This window comes from Canis lupus, chromosome 10, assembly GCF_003254725.2.
Source record: "Canis lupus dingo isolate Sandy chromosome 10, ASM325472v2, whole genome shotgun sequence".
NCBI lineage: Eukaryota > Metazoa > Chordata > Mammalia > Carnivora > Canidae > Canis > Canis lupus.
This window is the reverse complement of record NC_064252.1, coordinates 17,226,480-17,238,055: the sequence shown is the minus strand read 5'-3', so window position 1 is coordinate 17,238,055 and position 11,576 is coordinate 17,226,480. Positions and strand designations below refer to the sequence as shown.

Sequence of the window (11,576 nt, the reverse complement as noted above, 5' to 3'; positions counted from 1 at the left end):
ATTCCAGCTATTCTCTCTTGAAATCTCAGGCCGAATTTGTAGATTTTCAGGATGATTTGAAGGTTATCTAGGTAACTTGGTGGGGACAGTTGATTTGGGGACCCTACTCTTCTGCCATCTTGCCCCTCTCCCTCTCCCCTAATTTGCAATTTTAAAGCTAAGGCATTTTTTCAAGTAATCAATACATTAGAAATTTATATGTCATCTAATTTATAGAATTCAAATCAAACTGCCATATTATGATGCAAGCATAAGATGTTTGTTATATAAGACAGAATTCTTAATTTCTATGATAGCTTCACATCTAAGTTAATCACTTCAACCTATCCTATTCAAGGTTGAACCTAGTTAAAATCCAAAAATCTAATCCTAGTTCTAGGTCTCAAAATTCAACCCTCTAAAAATAATTATAATACCACTAGCTCGAGTACCTTCTTAAAAGACTGTGGCATGAAGGAATAAAAATATTTGTATCTACAGGAGTCTCAAAAATGACAACCTCTTTGTCTAGTTTTTTTTTTCTGAATGATCAAAATAACTTCTCCCAATGGAATATCTGGCAATTTATACTGCCAATCTAGTTCAACGAGACTTTGTAAAAGCACAGTTGCAAGAATTATATTTGTCATTTTTTTTGGTCAACTATCTCCTCAACAACAACAGTTGATTAGCACATATCTGTCAAAATATACTTTGAATCAACATCTTTCCTTTACTTAAAAACCTGAATCTATACTGGAATAATCAGAATGACATATTGTTTTTTTTAAAACATTAATATAAAAGTTGTCTCTGCTATTTTCCTACAGTTTCCCAATGTCCCGTCCTTTATTTTGAAATCCTGTTAGTGGGACAGTAGCCAAATATTACCTCAATTCTTATGTTGAAGGTAAAGACAGGGGAATGACAACTAATGCCTTGTTGTAATGAAAAACAGCCAAAACTGTCAGGTGACATGAGGATAAGGGGAAAACAGTTCAAACATTTGGAGAGCTGACCTCCTAAATATTTTTAACACTTCCTGTCTATGCAAGCTAAATGGAAGATAAAATCCTCAAAAGATCTGGGTTAAAATGACATAAGATTGGGTGCAGGTGGGGAGGGAAGGGATTTAGCTTTTCTGACATACTGTTTTCATCTGAGCACAATGCCACAAACTTTAATAAAAGAAGGAAAATATAAAACGACTCAATGTATCAGTGAATAAGGAACAACTGACTGATTACTTCAGCTTTGAAACTCTCTATTACCAGCGTTCTCTAGAGCCAGGTAAATACCCAGCAAATACAGTTAGTACAGTTGTTAAAATCTGTGACAGAACTTAGGTACAGAAAACAATTAAGTTACCCATTAAATCACCATAATTTGCCACTCAATTGGCCTGTAAAATATGTGTGTTTATAGATAGAGTATATTGAGAATGATTTGGCAAAGAAAAGTTGAGGATAAAATCCATCTACTACTTATTCTCAATAAGAACTCCAGTTTCCAGTTTGGAACTGTTATTAGTAGTTATTCCACTTTCTTTATCTTTTGGGCGTTTTTGAGGCAAACTGTCTTACCCAATTACATGCTTTGAAAATTTTCAACTGATAAAAACCTGTACAAGGAAATGATTTAAAAATCACCAAAAAGCCAAAGGACGAGATGTTCAAGACTTTAGACAGTATCTAAGAGAGAATACAATCAGAGAATGGCTACAGTCAGGTGGACAGAGATCAGAATGGCGGAATTCCTTCCCTGTTGTAATGAATATTCAAAAACCACCAGCGGTTTGGTGACTATCACTGGTTACAGTAGTAAAACAGAAGGGGAAAGCCTGGTACAGAAAGCTGACTGGCTCAGAGAAAACCTAAGTGGTGACAAGAGCCTAAAGGCACATACAGGTACGCATATTTTATACTGGATGTGATCCACTTACATGGCCCCTGTTGAATCTCTTGGGGGACCAACAGTAAAGCAAGTTTAGAACTCCATATCTTGAGACATCTCTAACAAGATGCTGATCCAATGTGGTTCCAAATATCTTCTGTTTTCCTGGCTCACCTGAAGAGCAAAAAACACTACAGAGGATGTGGGAACTGAATTTCTTTATGTAGCTTTTTCTAGAGCAACTGTCTGAAAGTTTTGGCCCAATCTTTTATGAAGACTGGAGATGACACACTTGAGGGACTAGTGGAAAACAAAATTCAAATGAAAAGGTGGAGTGAGGCATCTAAATGCAGAATATGAGAGCAAAAGATAACTGACCGTCGTAGTAGGTAAATCAGCATTTCTAATCTGTAAGCGGGAGGAGGCAGAGAAAGGAGAGAAAAAATAGGCACAGATGTTTCTCCCTCCACTCCCTCACCCCAATTGCTACTAAAAATTTCCAAAGTGCCTAAACTTTTGGATCACAACTAGGGAGTGAATAAGCAAGGTTAATTGGAAAGGTAAACATTTTGTCAAGTCTCCCTCCTCTGGCTATGTGACATTATTATTATTATTATTTTTTTGCTATGTGACATTATTAAGCTGCAGGGAGGCCTCTCAGATAATACTTTTTTTCTAAGAACAGATTCTGTGTAATACAGCTTGAAGCAATAAGAAAGAGAAATATAAACTCAATTTATGCAAAAAGAAGTCACAGGGCAATATACCATATTGACAAAGTTTATTTAATTCTGTTTTTCAAAAGGGGAGGGACAGCTTTCATACAATAAGAAATCAGAACAAAAGTAGTTTTTATGTAATAGAAAATATTTTTCTAAACTAAGCAAAACAAACTGCATGCTTCATCCCCTTAGGAAATATTATCCTCTGGAAAGATAATCTTAAAAAAAAAACTAATATTAGCAAAAGCAAATCTGATGTACATTACCACACAAAGGCATAAAAATGTAGTCCATAATATTTAGATTCAATCCAGTAACTTTTAAAAAACATTTTACCTAAATATTATATTACAGTTATTCTCCAGAATTCATGTAACAGCCTGGAACATAAAACAATTTTCTTTCCAAATATCTTCCATTTTAACCAGTTTACTTGAACTATGTCTGGGAAAAATAGAATTTTCTGACAAATAGGATTGGAGAACCAATTAGATCCTTACCTGACGTGGCTGCTCATTCATTCGTTGTGGGTCTGATTTCACTTTATTACTAGGGTGAGTTGTGACTTTGGTTACTGGTTGTTTGAAAATTGATGTGGTTTGTCTGATTGGCAATGTTGTATTCAAGTCTGGTTTACCTGGTGGATATAAGCATGTTTTCATTAATATTATGTATAAATATAATTTGGTCCATTTTTTATTAATTCATTATCCATTACTTTTAAGTTTCTATTTAAATTCCAGTTAGTTTACATACAATGTAGTATTAGTTTCAGGTGTGCAACACAGTGATTCAACACTTCCATATATTACCCAGTGCTCATCACTAGTGCACTGCTTCATCCCCATCATCTACTTAACCCATGCCCGAACCCCCTCCCCTCTGGTGTCAATCAGTTCTCTAGAACTAAAGAATCTGTTTCTTGGTTTGTCTCTTTTTTTTCCCCTTTGATTTTTAAGTTGACCTATTTAAATAATCTCTATATCCAATGTGGAGCTCGAACTCACGACCGTGAGATCAAGAGTCACATGCTCCTCTGAGCCAGGGAGGCACCTCTGTTTTGTTTCTTAAATTCCACGAATGAGCAAAATCACATAGATGGAGCTAGAGATTATTGTGTTAAGTGAAATAAGTCAGAGAAATACCATTATCCATTACTTTAAATCATATTATACCAAACTTCTCAATCTCAGCATTATAAATACTCGAAAGGACACTTTTAGCACTTCATTATACAAGACATACATGAAATTTTCCTATCATAAAAAGCTTTACTTTTTATAAAAAGTTTTCTGTGTATTTTACAATGTAAGGAAATTAGCTATATGTAATGCATGATTAATTTGATTAGCCAGATATTCAGGACTTTTAAATGAATAAATTGTGCTTATGGATAACACAAAAAGGAGCATTTTCAGAACAATCATCAGGATAGCAATCATCTCAACACTTGAGAATGGAGGAAAATATTGGTATACTTGGCCTTTAAAATGTGAACAACCTGGTCAGCTATTAGGAGGCCAGGTTTACATAAAACCATATAAGTTAAACTTCACTCTCAAAAGATAACTAGAGATGGAAGTTCTAACAAATAGAACTCAATTTAGCAACAAACATATCTTTTAATCATCAGTAAATAAAATCTAAGATGTGTTCTAGTAAAGTCAAAATGTGGCAGAGTTACTATTCATTTGTGATGGAGGAGCAGAGGGGCAAGGAAGGAGAAGAAGAAGGAAAGAAAGAACAAAATGTGATTTAATCATTGTATATTCTGATGCTGGCAAAAATCTATATATACATAAACAGTCATCTGTATCTGCAACAATATACATCTGGTATTTTTGATACACGCACTTGATAAATCTACAGGAGGGTATTCAATGAACTTTTGTCTTTACAGCTCTCCCCAGATAAAAACTGTGCTATCAACTTCCAGGCTCCAAAAGAATGGTTCTCAAACTTCAGCACACATCAGTACCACCCAGGGGATTTATTAAAACATGATTCCTGGGCCTCAGCCCTAGAGATTCTGATTCAGGAGAGATGAAGTGAGGCCTGGGAACTTGCATTTCTATTAAGGTTGCACGTGATGCTGATGCTACTGATCCAGGGACCACCTGGTGAAACACTATAACAAAGATTGCAAACTTGTTGCAGAAGAACCAAGTTTAACTCATAGGTGTAATTTGTTCGGTTTTTAGCATATTAAAATGAGCAAACATCTACAGGATCTGGAGATTTCACATAAAATACATATTCTAGCTTAAAAATTCAAAGATCTAGAAATACTGGACTTGATTTGGCCAAAACAGGCCATTATTAATTAGTAACGGCTGCTCACAAGGGTTTCCCTCATCCGACCCTAACTTTCCCAAACCTGAACCCTAAATTGAACCCTAACCCTCCCCCTAAGCCATAATCCAAATCCGTAAGCTTAACAGTAACCCTTACACTCACACTAAACCTTAATCCTAACCCTAACCCTAACACTAACCCTAACCCTAACGCTACACCACAAATCTAACCCTAACCCCAACCTGAAGCCTAACACTAACATTAAGCATAGTTCCATTTGGAACTTAGGTGTGACATGCCATTGTGTTGGATGTATCGTGTTGGTCAAAACCCATCACGAAACACCTTGCGGTGACACAGGGATATTTATGCCACAGGTCATTATCGCTGGGAGCCATTGTGAAGGCTGCGAACCCCAGAGCCCAGAAGGAAGCACCTCGGTCTCATTCAAAATAGAACAGGACACAATTGGACGGTTTGACTACAGAAGATGACCATGGCTGCATCTTGTAGCATTCCCATCCCATCCTGCTTCCCCCATTGAAATGAGACCAGAGGTAAAGTGACCATTGTGATATTACGTTGCTGGTACCCAGGCCACTTTCAAGTGGTACCCCATGCCACATCTCACCCATTCATATCAATGCACCATCCTTAAAATTGCACCTCAGATACACAGGGCAGCAGCTCACGTGCGTTACAAATATCATCCATAGACCCCTGATGATGTCCCTAGGAAGGAGATTCTGCCTCTTCTATCACCGTGCAGGGTGGGAACCTGGGGACTATGTGAGAGACACGGTGGGTTAGATAGGTCACAGATTTGGGAAAGTAAGCACAGAAAGAAAGGTCTGAATTCAGATTCGTCTCAGGAAAGTAGGACCTTCCTTGCATTTTCAGAGAGTTCTGCCTATGGTATTTTTGGCTCCTGATGTAAAGTTAACGAGATAACGTGGGGCAAGCAGTCATCTGCCAAGAAGGGGCTCTGGATAGGTCTGACTGAAGGGAGGGGCCCAAGGGCTGGAATCTTGAAAAAGTGATGTCACTTCCTTGGGGACAAGTGTGTAAAGGATTTAGAACTCTGGTAACTAGGAAGCTGCATTGAACAATGTCCCTCTTTCCAGCTCACGTAACTGGAGCCGGTCAGGAGAACAAGATCTTCTGTTGCTGTTGCCCTACTTTCAGTGGCTCTGGGCTTAGGAGAGTCCAGAAAGAGAGATGTTCATGCCTCTATGGACGTCAGTATGGCCCTCTTTCCGAAGGTTCTGGTTATGTGCGGGAGACTTCAACAGGTACCACAAGGCACCTTGGGGGAGACCAATGGAGAGCAGGCCATGCTGTAATCTCAGCTGAGCGGGCTCGCACCTCTTTAACCCTCATTGAGTGTGTGTCCGTTTGTGTATGTGTAAGAGGGTGTGTTAGTGTGAGACTGTGTGTGTGTGTGTGTGTTTGTGTGTGTGTGTGTAGAGGGGACAGAGGAGAGGAACATGCCCTTCCTGGGCAGAAACCAGCTGCCATAGTTTGGAAGCCTGACACATCTTTGGTGTTCAGACGCCAGGTCATAGAAGGCAAGATGAGAAGGTGAGTGTGAGGGCCAAGCTCAACTTCAAGTATGTAAGTCATGAGTGCAAGAGTGTCTTTCATCTGGCTTCTCCTTGCCAGATGTCCCTTCAGCTGCCCCTGTGATGTGAAGCCGAGAACACGATTTCTAAAGGGGATGTCTCCTTCTTGTGTTGTGGAGGGAGTACCCTAATGTCTCTTGGCCCTGTACATATGGGGCACTGTATTTGCAGAGCTGCACCCAGGAGAATTTGGAGGAGATGTTCTGTGGCTTCAACTCTTCTAACTCCCTATACAATGATTGGCGCACCAGGCAAACAAGGAGCAGTGCTCTTCTGAGGTGCGAATGGGAAGAGGGTTCTCTACAGAGAGATGGCCCCCACACAAACATGGAGAGAAACCTGGGGCCCTCCCGTAGTGTTTCCACACGAGTGCCGCACAGGCCCAAACGCAGAGACCTGAACCTCCACCCCTAACCTCCGGCTACGTCTGAGGTGATAAGACACTGTTCCCCCCCTAGGTTGGAATGGTGCAGAATAGATTGCATGCTTTTGAGGAGTGGGGGGTGTTTTGTTTTTTTCACTCAGAGCAATTTGTGTCTTTGCGTTTCACTACCATTTTTCTTATTTCACCCACGGCCCCAGGTATCCTGTGTAGAACACAGCTCCACTGTCGTTGCACAAAGTCTGCAGGCCTCACAAAAGATCACACTAAAGAGGGTGTTTTAAGACAAAAGGAAGGGTGGGATGAAGCTATTCTCTATGTTTATCTCCAAGGTGTCATGTGCCAGAACACATCAGATCATTGTAGGCCCAACGGGTCATGAGCGTCATGAGCTGTGTCCTTAGAGGACCTCGTAGTACTCCATCAATGGGGCCGTCTGCCACAGTGATTCAGCCATTCAAGGCACTTGGCACTTGACATGATGCCATTCTCTTGCCATGTCTGTCGTGCTGCAAGGAGCACCTTGTGTGTCCCCACAGACTGTTTAAGTTGCTTGATCTGCCATAACCTGGAAGCCCAGTTTGGGTGGAAGCCCTCTGATGCCTCCTGACCCAAGTAGCTGGCTCTGTCTATTTTGTAGATATCCACACAGGAAATCTAGGATGAGGCCTAACCCTGACCCTGACCCTAATCCTGACCCCTAAACCTGTGGCCTAACCCTGACCCTATCCCTGCAGCCTAACACTGAGGCCTAACCCTGATCCTAACCCTAACCCCAAACCTATACCTGAGGCCTAACTCTGACCCTAAACCCTAACACTGAGGCCTAACACTAATCCTATCCCTGAGGCCTAACCACTAACCCTGAGGCCAAACCCTGAGGCTTAACACTAATTCTAACCCTGAGGCCTAACCCCTTACACTGAGGCTTAACCCTAACCCTAACCCCTAACCCTGAGGCCTAACACCTAGGCCAATCCCTGAGGCATAAACCTAAACCCTAACCCTGATGCCTAACGCTTACCCTAACCCTGAGTCCTAAACCTAACTCTGAGGCCTAAACCTGAGGGTAACCCTGAGGCCTAACCAGTGCTCTAACCCTGAGACCTAACCCTAACCCTAACCCTGAGGTCTAAACCTGAGGCCTCACCCAGAGGCTTAAACCTAAACCCTATCTCTTAGGCCTAACCCTAACACTGACTCCAGGCCTAACACTAAACCTAACCCTAAACCATAATCCTAACCCTAACCCCTAGGCCTAACCCATAACACTAACCCCTCAGCCTAACCCTTAACACTAACCATGAGGCCTAACCCTAACCCCTAACCCTGAGGCCTAAACCTAACCCTAACCCTAAAACTAACCCTAACCCCTTATCTTAATCCTAACCCTGACCCCAAGGCCTAACCCCTAATCCTAATCCCTCGGCCTACCCAATAACCCTAAAACTTCGGCCTAACCCAAACCCCTAACCCTGAGGCCTAACCCTAGCCCCTAACCCTGAGGTCTAACCCTAACACTAACACTAACCTCTAATCCTGAGGCCTAACCCCTAGGCCCAACCCTGAGGCCTAAACATAAAACCTAACCATGAGGCCTAACACTAACCCCTAACCCTAAGGCCTAACCCTAACCCTAACCCTGAGGCCTAACCCTAAACCTATCCCTACCTCTTTACCCTAACCCTAACCCTGAAACCTAACTCTAACCCTAACCCTAACCCTGACCCTGATCCTAACCCTGACCCTGACCCTAAACCTAACCCTAACCCTAACCCTGAGGCCTAACCCTGAGGCCTAACCCTAACCCATATCCCTGAGGCTTAACACTAACCCTATCCCTAACCCCTAACACTGAGTCCTAACCCCTAGGCCTAACCCTGAGGCCTAAACCTAAACCCTAACCCTGAAGCCTAAACCTAACCCTAACCCTGAGGCCTAAACCTAACCGTAAGGCCTAACGCTGAGGCCTAACCACTAACCCTGAGGCCAAACCCTGAGGCCTAAACCTAACTCTAACCCTGAGGCCTAACCCCTAACACTGAGCCCTAACCCTAACCCTAACCGTAACCCCTATCCCTGAGGCTTAACCCTAACCCTAACCCTGAGGCCTAACTCTGAGGCCTAACCCTGATGCATAAACCTAAACTTTAACCCTTAGGCCTAACCCTAACACCGACCCAGGCCTAACCCCAACCTTAACCCTAAACCCTCACCCTAACCCTAACACAAGGCCTAACCCCTAACTGTTACCCCTCAGCCAAACCTCTAACCCTAACCCTGAGGCCTAACCCTAACCCTAACCCCATACCCTAACCCTAACCCTGAAGCCTAACTCTAACCCTCACCCTAACCCCTAACCCTAACCCTAACCCTGAAGCCTAACCCTAACCCTAATCCTGAAGCCTAACCTTAACCCTAAGCCTGAGCCCTAACCCCCAACCCTAACCCTGAGTCTTAATCCTAACCCTAACACTGAGGCCTAAACCCTAACCCTAACACAGAGGCCTAACCCTGATGCCTAACCCTAACCCTGAGGCCTAACCCTGATGCCTAAACCTAACACTGAGGCCTAACCGTAGGCCTAACTCTGAGGCCTAACCCTAACCCCTAACCCTGAGGCCTAACCCTAACACTAACCCTAACCCCTAACCCTGAGGCCTAACCACTAAGCCTAACCCTGAGAGGCCTAAATCTAAACGCTAACTGTGAGGCCTAACACTAACCCTAACACTGAGGCCTAAAACTCACCCTGGGGCCTAACCCTGAGGCCTAAACCTGAAGCATGATCCTGAGGCCTAACCCTTACCCTAACTTGAGGCCTAACCCTGACCGTAACACTAACCCTGACCACTAACCCTGAGGCTGAACACTTACCCGAACCCTAACCCCTTACCTTAACACTAACCCTGACTTCAAGGCCTAACCAATAACCCTAACCCCTCGGCCTAACCCCTAACCCTAACCCTGAGGCCTAACGCTAACCCAAACCCTAACACTGACCCTAACCCTAACCCTAACCACAACCCTAACACTGAGGCCTAACCCTCAAGCATTACCCTGAGGCCTAACACTAACCCATAAACCTGAGGCCTAACCCTAATCCTAACCCTAACCCCTAACCCTGAGGCCTAACATTGAGGCCTAACCCTAACCCCTAACACTGAGGCCCTAACTCTAACCCCAACCCTGAGGCCTGACCCTGAAGCCTAACTCTAACACTAAACCTAACCCTAACCTTAACCCTGACCTGACCCTACCACTAATCCTGACCCTAACCCTGACCATGACACTAACCCTAACCCTGACCCTGACCTTAACCCTAATCCTAACCCTGAACCTAAACCTAAATCCGACCCTGACCCTAACCCTAACCCTAACCCTGAGGCCTAACACCGACCCTACCCCAAACCCTGAGGCCTAACCCCAACCCTAACCCCTACCCCTGAAGCCTAACACCTAGGCGTAACACTGAGGCTTAAACCTAAACCCTATCCCTGAGACCTAACCCTAACCCTAACCCTGAGGCCTAAACCAAATACTGAGGCCTAACCCTGAGGCCTAACATGGAGGCCTTACCCTGAGGCCTAAATGCAACCCCTAACCTTGAGGCCTAACCCTAACCCTAACCCTAAACCCTAACTCTGAGGCCTAACCCCTAGGCTTAAACCTAAGGCCTAAACCTAAACCCTAACTCTGAGGCCTAAAACTAACCCTAAACCTGAGGTCTAACCCTGAGGCCTTACCCTGAGGCCTAACCCTGAGGCCTAAGCCTAACCAATAACCCTGAGGCCTAACCCTAAACCTAACCCTAACCCTAAACCCTAACCCCAAGGCCTAACCCCTAATCCTAACCCCTCAGCCTAACCCCTTACCTTAACCCTGAGGCCTAACCCTAGCTCCAACACTGAGGCCTAACCCTAACCCTAACCCTGAGGCCTGACCCTAAACCTAACCCTAACCTCTTGCACTAACCCTAACCCTGAAGCCTAACTCTAACCCTAATCCTAACCCTAACCCTAAACCTGACGCTGACCCTAACCCTGACCATGACCCTAACCCTAGCCCTGACCCTGACCCTACCCCTACCCCTAACCCTGACCCTAACCCTGACCCTGACCCTAACCCTAACCCTAACCCGAACCCTAACCCTAACTCTAACCCGAACCCTAACCCTACCCTGAACCCGAACCCGAACCCTAACCCTAGCCCGAACCCTAACCCGAACCCGAACCCTAACCCTAACCCGTACCCAATCCCTAACCCGAACCCTAACCCGAACCTGAACCCTGACCCTAACCCATACCCAATCCCTAACCCGAACCCTAACCCGATCCCGAACCCTAACCCTAACCGTAACCCTAACCAGATATACAACTAAATAAAAATCTTTTACTCCACAAAAGAAACAATCCACAAAGTGAAAAGGCAACCTACCAAATGGGCAAAGACATTTGTAAGTGAGGTTATCTCATAATGAGTTAATACCCAAACTCTGTAAAAATTTATACAAATGACCACCCACAAAACTTCCAAATAAATTGATTAAAAATGGAGGGCCAGGATGTATATTTTTCTAAAGAGAATGTACAGATGACTAATGGACATATGAAAAGATTCCCACATAACGCTTCTTCAAGGAAATGCAAATAAAAGCCACAATGAGATATCACCTCAGATTAC

At 43.6% G+C, this 11,576-nt stretch overlaps 1 long non-coding RNA gene across 1 annotated transcript; it reads right to left on the bottom strand.

The window, feature by feature from the left end:
- Positions 1-461: 461 nt before the first annotated feature.
- LOC112665299 (uncharacterized) lies at positions 462-5,895 on the bottom strand. Its single transcript, XR_003140310.3, has 3 exons — positions 5,521-5,895; positions 3,095-3,231; positions 462-2,046 (listed from the first exon to the last, which is right to left on the bottom strand). It is a non-coding gene; the product is annotated as an uncharacterized LOC112665299 (long non-coding RNA).
- Positions 5,896-11,576: the final 5,681 nt, after the last annotated feature.